We start from the raw sequence: 13460 nt of genomic DNA on the forward strand, positions 1-13460 counted from the left end.
CGGCATCCAAAACTTGTGCATTATATGTTGACAACCCATTGTAGAAATATTACACCAAGTGCTCCTCAAGAATCTGATGGTTAGGGCACCGGGTAAGCATCTCTTGAAATCGACTCCAAAATTCAAAGAACGTCTCAAATGGCTCTTGCTTAGCTACTGAAATTTCCTTCCGAGTGGCTGAAATCTTTGTGGAGGGAAGTATTTATCTAAGAATGCTTTCTTCAAATTGGTCCATGACTCATAGGCATTGTCCACATAGAGTGGCAGGTTCATGTACCATTCTTTAGCTATGCCTTCCAAAGATAAGTGAAAATCCTTCCACTTGAGGTCATCAATACTGGCTCCTACTGGCTTATGGACAAGCATTGCATATAAAGAGTTCGGAGGTGCAAGTATGGGTTTTCTCCTGCAAGACCATGGAACTTAGGCAATAAGTGAATCAATTGACCTTTAATTTCAAAATCTACATTGAAAGTAGGAAAAGCACCAGGTATAGGTTTAAAGTTCCTATCAGATTGAGTTGGTTCCTTAATGGTTCTACCCCTAGGTTGTTCATTAATCCTATTTTAGCCATTATTTTCTCCTTGCCCCTCATTACCACCATTATTAGGTCTATTATGGTTACCATTCCTATTCCCACCATTTGGACCATGAGGAGGTACTTCAGCCATAATTTCTTCTTCTACTTCCTTACTCTCACTAGATGAATGGGGTAGAGCTCATAAAATAAGTAGGCTACGAGATCTTGTATGTCTACCTCTCCTGCCTCTACGCGCTCTAGGCATACACAATTATTCAAGAATTTAAGCACAGATAGAGTTCAAGAAAGATGTAAGTTCAAAACCATGTATTTACCAAGTGTGTAGTTCAAAATTGAGGCAAACTCAATGATTTCAAATAATGCTCATTGAGTTTGAGGTGTATGAAGTGCTATACACTCTCAAAGTATGTGCAGAAAGTAAAGTTATGCAAAAAGAGTAAGTCTGAACACTTAGGAAGATTTTCAGTGGAAAACTAGATCAGGTCGCGACTTGCAAAAGTCCAGGTCATGACTTCAATGGATAGAAAGCAACCCTGAAAGAAAAGGAAGTCGAGGTTATGACTTGTAAAATCCCAGGTCGCGACTTAAACAAATCGAGAGCAACACTGGATAACAGCAGGTTAAGGTCGAGACAAGCCACAAGTCAGGTCGTGACACCAAATATGTGAGTCGCGACTCAAGGTCACAGAGAGCTATTTTCACAAAATCTTTGAAGAAAAATACTAAGTACTTCAACCAGATACTGATCAACTATGAACAGAGTTCAAAATTTCAAGTAATTGGCTAAAACACTCAGGATCAAGCTAGAATAAAATGCAAAATGCTATGCAAAAAATGCAAATGCAAATGTATAGAAAAACAAGATATTTGGTTCTATTTCTCAAAAATTTTGATGCTATGAAATGCAAGATTTAAGTTCAAAAACTAAAACTCTACGAGAATCGACCTAAATCACAATGGTGAAGAAAACCAATTACTACGAAACCAATTCAATGGCATCCCCGGTAACAGCGCCATTGATTGATGTGCCAGACTGTCGCCTTCCTGATCGTCAAGAAAGAGAGTTGCACCAGATAAAATGCAGTATAGGATGCAACCAGTCGTTCTTCTCAAGGAGCTTGTTATTGGGAATCTTAGACTAAATTGGGTTTCAAAAACATTGTAAAAAAGGGGGTTTTAGTTGTTTTAAAAGTGGTGCAACAAATGCAAAGTGAAAAAAATTAACTATTTTTGGTATTTTGAATAAATAAAGAAATGTTTTGGATTAAAAGGGAATTATGGTTAAACAGTCTCTTGATAATGAAAGCTTAGCTATTACTGCTCTTTAGAATGATTGGGAGTTTGGAAAACCTCTAAGTCTGAAGAAAACCCCAAGTAATCACTTGGGTCCAATGTCTTAATTAATGAAAACTCACTTTAATCAAAGTTAATTAACACCTCTTAAGACACTACTGAAAACCACTTAGAGTGTAAATGAATGAATGATGCAAATGCCCTCTGAATGTCAATCGACAGGCATAGAATACCAAGCACACAGATTAATCAACGATTATCACTGATAATCAAACTGAACACAAGGATTCAGACTAAAATATTAAATATATTAATCAACATTAACATCATCCAATCTAAATACAATAGAATAGTCTAAACAAAAGATTTACAATCATAAACCAAGTTTAATACAAGTACAGAAAGTTCCTAAATCTAGAAAAATTCAACACAGCATTAAACAAAGGTTTAGACTATAGAAAGAAAACTCCCCGATTAAGTCCTTGAGCTTAAGCTTTGTCTTCTATCACTAAGAGGCTAAGGGTTTAGCCTCTTATGCTTTCAAACCAATCGCAATGGCTCCAGGATTGAATAGCCATAGTTAAAGCTAAAAATAAGGTTGGAAAAATGGAGAAGAAGGGTGTTGGAGTGGTTTGATCGGTTTAAAAAATACAAAAAATGATGAAGAGATGAAGAAAAATGGAATTTTTGGGTGTATGATCAATCGAGACTTGAGAGGAGATGATGGTGGCTCAACCTTATGCAAATCTGCAGAATGGAAGAGTCCTCTTTCATGGTGGCTGCCCTCCTTAGGTATCGAAGCCTATTCCAAAACGCACAGCTTCACTTAATGCACTCAGGTCGCGACCTCAAGAATGTAAGGTCGCAACTTAGGGGGGTCAAGTCGCGACCTGGGAAGACAGAGAGCTCTCATCTTGACTCAGGTCTAAAACGCGTAGTTTCATTAAAAGGGCATCCAGGTTGTGACCTAAGTAGTCCATGTCGCGACCTGGGGAGGCAGAACACTCCTAACTTTTGTGTTTTGGTCCTTGTAACATTTTGGCTTCATCCATGCCCTATCATGACTCTTGGGTCCTTCTCCAATTGCCTGAAAATCACAACAAAGAGCTATGTAAAGACCAACTGATTATAGATCAAGGCAATTAAAATTTAGAAGAGAAAAATGACCCTTTTTACCACTTAAACAGCAAAATGCAATGCATGACTCAATGTAATCAAATGGATATAAATGCACGCATAATGAGGGTAAAATTGTTCCAAAACATTAGAAAACACTTGAGAAAACCATATAAAGATTGGGTTCTATAAACTGCCTAAAGGAATTAGATATGAAAATTTCTTTAGTGTATATACTGAAATTCCTAATCTCTTTGAAATCTAACAAGCACCACCATAATATGAAGGTATCCGAGATCATCTCCTCAAGTTTTGTATTGATAGTGATCAACAATTCTCTCATCTATTTCCATTATGAAAAAATCAAGAGTTTTATAAAACTCCCTTTCAAGAAAAATAAAGATATCAATCCCACTAAAAGCCTCTCATCTAGGAATGAATCCAGAAGATCTCAAGCTCGTCAAAGAGGAATGTACTGCATTTCTCAAACAAGGCCTTATTGAACCAACAAAATCTGATTGGGCTTGCCAAGCATTCTATGTTGAAAAAAGATCAAAAATCAAAAGAGGGAAGAAAAGGTTAGTCATTGACTATAAACCTCTCAATATTTTTCGTCAAGATGACAAATTCCCTTTACCAAAGCCCAGTTCACTTACAGCCCATCTTAGAGATGCAAAAATCTTTTCCAAGTTTGACCTTAAAGTAGGATTTTGGCAATTGGATATCCACCCAGAAGATCGACCCAAAACTGCTTTTTGTATTCCAAATGCCCAGTACCAATGGACTATTATGCCATTTGGGCTCAAAGTCACCCCATCACTATTCCAAAAGGCCATGACCAGAATCTTTAAACCTATGCTTGTTAATCTCCTCATTTATATTGATGACCTCTTACTTTTCTCGAAAGATAAAGATTCTCATAAACTTTTATTGACCCCAGTTTGGGGAAATAATTGAAAAATATGGGATTATGCTGTCGATAAAGAAAGGGAAATAGGTGTCAAAAGCATAGAATTTCTTGGAATGAATTCTGAAAATGGTTAGTATCATCTAGGACCACATATTATAGAAGAATTGCTCAAGTTCCAAGACGATAATCTGACAGCAAAGCAAATCCAACAATTTCTAGGGATTATTAATTATCTTAAGGATTTTATCCCTCGTGTGTCTAATCATACCAGCCAACTGTCCAAACTTCAAAAAAAGAACCTCCCGCATGGGGGACAGAGCAGACCTCAGCTGTCAAGACTCTCAAAAGAATTATACAGCAACCACCACTTTTAAAGATACCTGACAAAGGGCTACGGATCCTCCAGACTGATGCCAGTGATGACTTTTGGGGAGCTGTCTTAATTGAAGAAATAGATGGAAAGAGATTCTACTGTGGACATGCAAGCGCACAATTCAAGAAGTCAGAGAAGCATTATCATGCTACCTACAAGGAGATCCTTGTAGTCAAAAGAGGAATCGAGAAGTTCAGTTTCCATCTCAGTCCTTATCAATTCAGAGTAGAAATGGACAATACGTCTTTTCCCAGAATGCTTAATCCCAAAGGAAAGATTTTACCAGATAGCCAGTTACTCTGATGGAAAGACTGGTTCTCTCACTATAAATTCACTATCCATCATCTCAAAGGTCACCAAAACATGATAGCAGATTTCCTCATAAGACCTCAGAAAGTTTCCCAGCCGCCAAGACTCCTGTCACTCTCTAAACACCAACTCCTTTTCATCCTAATCATATCTGAACTAGAAATGGCTCACAGAATGAGAGCCACCATTTTCCCTCCTGGATCCTGTCCTGAATCTCCAGCAGATGTCTAAAACTTTGCCAGAAGCACTATGTTCTATAGGCTCCACTGTGTTCTTGTAGATACTGGAATTCACCCTTACCCTCAACACTTTGATGCTGATGCTCCATACCTCACTGTTCCCATCATCAAAGGACCCATACTAGAGGAACTTTTATAGTACATCTAGTCTGTCTCAGCCAATTATACTTGTGCCAAAGCCTTCTTAGCTGTAGTCGTACATGATCACCTGAATGACTTCAGAAATGAAAATTCTCCTCTTACCACACTCTTTGAGATGCTTGCTCCTCTTCTTTACTGGAGAGGAAAACTTTGAAAAATTCTCAAGGAACATAATATCTGGGACTTACCATCTCCCAAACAAAAAAGATTTTTCTGTTTATATACCTTTTTCAGGAACTATGGTATAAGTGCTAATCAAAGGTTTTACACAGACAACCGTCTGATTCTCCAAGTCACCACCCCCTCATGGCCAAGAAATAAAGCATTGTTAATGGAAAAAATTGGGAAAACATTAACTGCTCTTAATCAGCCTGACACGGGAGACGACACTTCATGTCTTTCTCTTGGACCTTTCCCTCCAACTTCACCTTTAGCCAGCAGCACAACACTTGAAGAATTCCAGAGAGATTTCATCATGAGTATTGTCAGACCTCCACCAAATAAGTCACAAGTCCCTCTACTGATAGAAGCCTCCCAAGACCCTTTTGACAGAGACTCGCAGATTCAACTCACTCAGCCTAAAGGACTCCATCTTCCTCAGCCTAGTTTTCAGCTACAACTCCCATTCCTTACAAGAGAATCCCAAATCCTAACCAAGATGACCTTGACCCAGAACTTGAAGACTCCTACTGTACAAGGAGATACTATGACTCAGATGATCCTCACCCAGATGGCATTATGAACCTATCCCCTAGCCATGAACCTATCTACAAAGACTAGGGAACACCATCATCAGAAAATCTCCTTTTGAGATGCTCTGAAGATAAGGGGGACTTGCTAGATTCCTACTTTATGTTGCCATCTACTTTTACTTTATTAAAGTAGTTCGTCTTGTGGTCTATTTCGTCTTGTAATCAGTAAAGTAGTTGCCTTTATTAAACTAGTTGGCAGTAGTGTCATTATTAGGATAGAAAGCCATTATGACCCCTACCCGTCATAATGATATCTACTATTAGGACTTTGTCCTGTAATGACTCGGAGCCTCTATATAAACCCCACTTTGCTATCCGTTACAGGCAGAAGGAGTTGTATCAACTTCCTTATATAATACCAGTGTGCTTTCCTTATGAGTTCTCTCTAAATTTCCCTCTTCTTCTAAAAGCCTTACTTATAATATCTTTCTTCTGTCGCTAGAGATTCTGAGTATGCTCTGCACTTACCTCTTCAAGAGGATCCTGTGCATTAGAAATAGAATCTGACCACGATCCATAAAGGAGTGCTTAGTGACAATCTTTCCAGTTATCCTAGATCTGGTATTCAAAGCTGAGAGTCCTAACATCGCCTGTTGATGAGTTGAGAATAAGTGGCCTTACCTGGACTAAGGCCTTGGGTATCAAACTATGTTAGCTACCACTCAGGGGTGTTAGCTGAACCGGACCAAGCTAACATAGTCTGATACCCAAGGCCTTAGTCCAGGTAAGGCCACTCATTCTCAACTCATCAACGGGCCACATTAGGACTCTCAGTTTTGAATACCAGATCTAGGATAACTGGAAAGATTGTCATTAAGCACTCCTTTATGGATCATGGTCATATTCTATTTCTGATACACAGGATCCTATTGAAAAGGCAATGCAGAGCATACTCAGAATCTCTGGCGACAGAAGAAAGACATTATAAGTGAGGCTTTCAGAATGAGAGAAATTTAGAGAGAGCTCATAGGGAAAGCACACTAGTATTATACAAGGAGGTTGATACAAGCTCATGAGGAAAGCATTTCAATCTTTTGCTATTAATAGGTAACTACTTTACCTCATACATGTAGCACTCTAACATGCAATAGCCAAGGCACTTAAAGCAAGGAGTATAGCTACACAATCATCATCATCATCACTTAGCTCAACCACATAATGGCACATGAAATTGCATAGCAATCAATACAACAATCAATATTAAGGTTAATTAAATCTTACTACCTTAATCCAATGCTCTTTGGTGTTGTTTTTGAAAGATCTCTTGGTTGGTTTTCAAGAGGGACTATTTAGCCAAAATGAAAGTTGTAACCTAGGATGTATTTTTCAATGTTTTGATACTTCTATTGTGTTCAAAATGGAAAAAAGTATGGGATAAACCTAAAGAACAAGTATTAGAAGCATTAGAATCCAAGTTGTGATTTTTGAAAAACAAGCCTTAGTGTTTCGGCCAAACTGAATCTCAAGGAAGGAGATTTATTTTCTTAAATCCAAGTGTATATTTGGATTCTACATGAAAAATCATGTAGGAATAAGCCAAGAGGGAATTTTTAGGATTAAGGAAACAAACTCTAAAAATGTAAAGAATAAAGACGGAAGCTTTAAGGGGTTAAGAGTTACTTGAATTATGTTGTAAAATTTTTATGTGAAATGGTTGGTAACCTTGCTGTCCAAGTCAATTATGAAAAGTTTGACTAATTACCATATTACTAGATCTGACAATGTATGTGGTATTATTTGCTACTGAGATTCTCCCAAATCTCACCCCTCCCTAACCAACCATTTAGGTCAATCATTGATGGGCAATAATGGCATGAGAAGCAAGGAAAAGAAAGTGGAGAATTAGTCATGTTAATGAATGTATAATTCTCCTATTTTATAAATTATGTTTATGGATACTAATTATGCCATGTAATTGATTATAATATTTATGGCATGAATGAAAGTGTATGACCATAAATGGGAATCAATAAGCCCATGTTATGTATACTAAAAAGATAAAAAGAATTAAAGTAAGAAGTGGTTAAGGGATGAAGAGTAGGTCATGGGACAGTGAGTTTGTAGCTCTAGTTTGACCTATCAAATAAATGAGTTAAGCCACGAGATTTGGTAGGCTTATAGTACACATCTTGAGCTTTAAAATGAGATGTAGGTTGCTCAACTGAATGGTGCACAAAGAGATGTGAATTCCCAAAATAAACACACAGAATCTGGAAGTTTTAGAATTTACCAAATAAATAGTAATTTTTATTCATTAAACTATATGAATTGAGCAAAGATAACTTCAGTTTGGTATTTTTCCTTAGAGAGCTTTCAAAGATATTTTTGCGAAATTTTAGAACACCTCAATACGATTTTTATAGAATTAGTTATGATTTTTCAAAGTTTGACCTGAAATCTGGAATTTAAACAGTGAATAGTAACCCAAGTAATTATGTTGAAATTTTAAATCTACAGGCTGGTGTCATGACCTGCTTGAACCATAATGCTTACGAATGCATACTCTGAAGGGTTAAAGGATGGATGTTTTAGAGGTTGTGACGTGAGAAACTCAAGTTGCGACTTCAAGTCATAGAGAGCTGCTGTCATAAAAACCTTAAAGAATTCACTAAGTTTTTCAACCAAATGCTTTAACAACTATGCATAAAATTCAAAACTTTCAAGCAAGTGGTTAAACACTCAGGATCAAGTGTAAACAAATGCAAAATGCTATGCAAGAGTGTAAATGCAAAAGTATAGAAAAACAAGATATTTGTGTCTATTTCTCTGAAATTTTTAAGCTATGAAATGCAAAATTTAAGTTCAAAAACTAAAGCTCCATGAGAATTGACCCAAATCACAATAGTGTTGAAAATCAATTACTAGGGAACCAATTTCTTAGCTCCCAGGCAACGGTGTAACACCTCATGTTTAAATCAATTAACTTGCCTTGCGGAAGCATTTGGAATCACTTTTGAAGGCTACAATTGATGAAAGATCAAGTTTGAAAATTTTCATTTACGGGTTACTATTCATTGTCACCTTAAAATGTGACAAACTTCGAAAATTCGTAACTAATTGTAGAAAAATTGAAATTGAGTGATTCCAAGTTCTACTGAACTGATTGCCTTGAAATTCGAGCTCAATTTCCTTTGAAAAAGTTACTGTTCATTTGGTCATTTTCGGATTTTACTGTATTTTTGCCTAACTTTGGAAAGGCAAACTTTCTGCTCGGTTATCAGAATCAAGCAAACTACCTCTCATTTTAAAGAGAAACATCAGATCTCTTTGGTTGCCAAATCTTATGACCTAACTCACTCGTTTGATAGGTCAAACCGGAGCTACAAACTCACTGCTCCAGGACTTACGTTTTATCCCTTAACATCTCTTTGATTCTTTTTATTTCTTTGGCATACATAACTTGGGATTACTCTTTCCCATTCATTCTCATACACTTTCATTCATGCCATAAATATTATAATTAAATACATGGCATCATTGGCATCCATAACATAGTTCACAAAATAGTAGAATTATACATTTATTAACAGTCTCATCCATTAACAAGAATAATTCTGCGCTTACTTCTCCTTTCTTCTCATGCCATTATTGCCCATCATTGATTGACCTAAATGGTTGGTTAGGGAGGGGTGAGATTCGGGGGAATCTCAGTAGCAAACACTACCCATAAGCATGCAAGACATAATGCACATGCATGACATGTTATAACATTAACACATGAATGCCATGGAAAGTAAGCTAAAGCATTTCATGCTTCCATAACATATTGCCAAGGCAAAACATAACATAAACTTGCAAACATAACTTTGCAAACATTTCATCATAGCTTAGTCACATCATGGCAACACAATCACATCATGTAAGCATACATATCAAGCACACAGTATAGGTAAGTTCACTACCTTGTAACATGGCTTTCCCCTTGCTTTTCCTTTGATTCCCTTGTCTTTCCAACCATGTGGACATTCGGTCAACATCACCAAACATCCTCTTGGATGTTCCAAAGGTCCTAAACATAGTCACATTGATCATACAATCCATTAGGACCACTAGATTACATAAAGTTCAAGACTATCTCTCTTGAACCTCAACCCTTTCTCTTAGTCTTAGGGCTTTCTTTCTAACTTTTCTACCATAAATCTCATCATTTCCCATCCTTATGATCCATTTCTTGTCAATTAGGACCACTTTAGATGGCCTTAGATTCAAGAATACCAAATCTGAAAATTTTGCTTCGCGGGTACTGTTCACGCAGAATTTCCAGAATTTTTGCTCAACTTTGGAAATTCATAATTAATTCTAAAAAAATCCAAATTGAGTGGTTCCAAGTCTCACTGAAAGCTCATTAAGTTAAATTTACATGAAAATTAGTTTCAGGAACCAATTCTATGCCGAATAGCACCGGAATTGTACGGAACTCGAAACTCTTCCAAAAGTTCAACACTGTTTCCAGATTTCAAACCCTAACTTTGAAAAATCACCATAAATCGTACACATATCCAAATGAAGTGTTCTACCTATGGATTTAAAGGTCACAGAGTGTACTTTAAGCATACAAAATTTCAGAATCAGATACACACAGTAACTAATCCGAAATAGGCATAAAATCAGGTGCTATAACCACCACATACCGTGTTTTAGAGTTTGATCTGGCTTGGAACCACTTGGCCTTTCTTTCTCCCTCTTCTTTCTCTCTCTAGAAACCATTTTGCAAGAGCTTTCCCATGGATTCCTTATGCTTGGATGAAATGGAAGGGAGGGGAGGGGGTATTTATAGAAAAACAGACTGAATCTAGACCGTTGATCTTAAAAATACGTGGCTCGATCTGGACCGTCCATTTTCTCTTTTGATCTTACGGTGACAAGTGTCCTATGACATCATGCTTACCTCATCATGATGACATCATGCTTACATCATCAAGCCATGTGTCTTGCATCCGACCGCACACGTGTCTTGCATCCGACCGTACACGTAATATTTTCTTTTTCTCATCTAACCGTACACTTGTGACTTTCATGTCCTTTCATCATTTATGACATTAAAATAGGGAGAAAATAAATGGAAAAATTCGTGCAAAAATATTTTCTTAATTATTTCTCCACCTATCAAGCCAATCTTGCATCGTATCGGATACTTTTCGGGTCTTGACTTACCCTGTACCACCAGGACATGTTCTGACACTATTTTCTCATCTTAATAAGTACATATATGGTTCCACCTTAGAGGAGCAGAGGGAAAAATAATTAGCTCTACTGACGGGCTACTTAACCTTACTGAGTCATGCAGTAGAGATTTCACTATAACGGGTAGACAAAAGACTGTCTAAAATATTCCCATACTGCGTTCTGATTTTTATGCTGTCCATAAATATCTTCTGGTGACTCAGCATGATGACTCGTAGGTGTCATGATTACACTTGATGACTCAGCATGATGACTCGTCGGTGTTATGATTACGCTTGATGACTCAGCACGCTGACTCAGCATCGTCATGATGGTCCTTAGATATTTTCTTTGGTTTTGTCTCCTATTTGGGGGACAAAATTATTTAATATTTGACTGGAGCATTATATTCAATCCAGAGCTCCAAAAATTCATCCAAAAATATCATAAAATTCCTCATATTCTAGAGAAAATCTGTGAATTTTCTCAGGTCATAACTCAACCTGTAGCTCCACTTAAAAATCATTCTTTAAAATGTCCTTTTTCGGCACAACTGGCTTTTAAGTATTCTTAAAGCCATTTTGCTGGTCTTCTGGGGATGAGACTAATTTTATAATTTTTTATAGTCTCTTAGATCATACATTCCCATTTTACCATAATTTTCTGAGGTTTTCTTATGACTCAAACAATTAAATCTACCTCTACATCTCAAATTGAGCCATAAACTTATAAATTCCTTTTAAGTTACCTCAGGGGTATTTTCATCATCTCTCTTCACAAAAGAGCCTTAGAATATTATTTCCCATTTTCTGGGATTTTCTTAGAATTTTCTAAGTACTTTTCATTTTTTACCCCTGATGGCCATAACTTTCTGAATTTACGGTTTTACCCCTGTTTAGGCTCAACCTCATAAAACCATCTCTTTGAGGCTTCTAACTTAACCTTTGGTCTGTATCTAGCCTCTTTTCTCTTTCTGGGTCTTTGAGACTTTACTGGAGCCTCTAACTTTGATTACACTTTAGCCCCTTAAAACTTTCACTTTGCAGTTTAGTCCTTGAAACTGCTTTAACTTCCTTTCTCATCTTTAGGACCTCTACTAAAAAGGGGTCTGGTAGCCTATCCCATTCAGGCTATTTCTAGTACTTATGGTCTTAAAAATTGGGATGTTACAAACGGCGCCATTGATCGGACCAGATTGTCACCTTTCGGGTCACCAAGAAAGTGATTGCACCAGATAATGCAGTATAGGGTGTAACTAGTCATTCTTCTCGAGGAGCATTTTATTAGTGATCCTAGTCTAGATTGGTTATCAAAAACATGTTAATTTGGGTAAGAAAAAGGGGGTTTAAATTGTAAAACAGTGGTGCAAAATAGACAAAATGCAAAGTAGTAGATCCTTTTGGTCTTTTAAATAAATGAAGGAATGATTTGGATAAGTGGGAAAGTATAATGAAATAGACTCTTGATAATGAAGGTTTAGCTATCCTTGCTTTTAAGTTGATATTGGAGTTTAGAAATCTCTAAGTCTGAAAGAAACCCCAAGCAATCACTTGGGTCTAATGTTTTAATTAATGAAAACTCTCTTTAATCAATGTTAATTAACACCTTTTAAAACACTGTTAAGAGCTACTTAGAGTGTAAATGAATAGATAATGCAAATGCCCTTAGATTGCCAATCAACAACCACAGTATACCAAGTAAACAAACTAATTATCATATATCATTGACAATCAAATGACCATAAGGATTCAAAACTGATATATTCATATAGACAATTCAACATTAAACAGCATCCAATCCAATTACATTGCAGTAGTCTAAACAAAAGAAAAACAAATCATTAATCTAGTCTTACATAACTGCAAAAATTCCTAAATCTAGAAATGTTCAACACAAGTTTAAGCACAGATTTAGACTAATAAAATCCCCTATTAAGTCCTTGGGCTTAAGCTTCATCCTCCATCACCAAGACGCTAATGGTTTAGCCACTTATGCCTTTAAACATTCACAATCACTTCAAGTGTGTTCAACTATGAGTAATGCTAAAAAGGGGTTGGAAAATGGAGGAGAAGGTGGTGGAAGTGATTTAATCAGTTCAGAATTGCAGAAAATAGTGAAGAAGTGAGAAAAAATAGAGGTTTGAGGTATGGGATCTATAGAGACTTGAGAGAAAAAGGTTGAGGCTTCTATCCTTGTAAATCTGCAGAATAGAGGCTCTTTGGTTCATGATGGCTACCTCCCTTAACTCTGATTGTAGAATAACCTATTCCAAAACACACAACTCTACTAAACACATTCAGGTCGTGACCTCAGAAAGTCAGGTCGTGACCTTAGAAAGTTAGGTCGCGACCTCATGAAGCTATGTCGTGACCTGAGAACATAGAGGCACAATAAGTCTTGGCCTAGCTCCAAAGCGCATAACTTCACTTAAAGAGCATCCAAGTCGTGACCTCAGAAGTCTAAGTCACGACCTAAGGACATAGAAGCACCTCAATCTTGTGTTGAATTTGTGGCTCCATCAATGCTCCATCTTGGGTCTTAAATCTTCCTCCAAATGCCAGAAAATAGCGGCAAAGAGCTCTGTAAAGATTAAACTGATTAAAGATCAAGGCAATTTTAGTTT

Source organism: Neltuma alba, unplaced genomic scaffold (genome assembly GCF_004799145.2).
Source record: "Neltuma alba isolate B1F8T4 unplaced genomic scaffold, ASM479914v2 tig00010597_pilon, whole genome shotgun sequence".
Classification (NCBI taxonomy): domain Eukaryota; kingdom Viridiplantae; phylum Streptophyta; class Magnoliopsida; order Fabales; family Fabaceae; genus Neltuma; species Neltuma alba.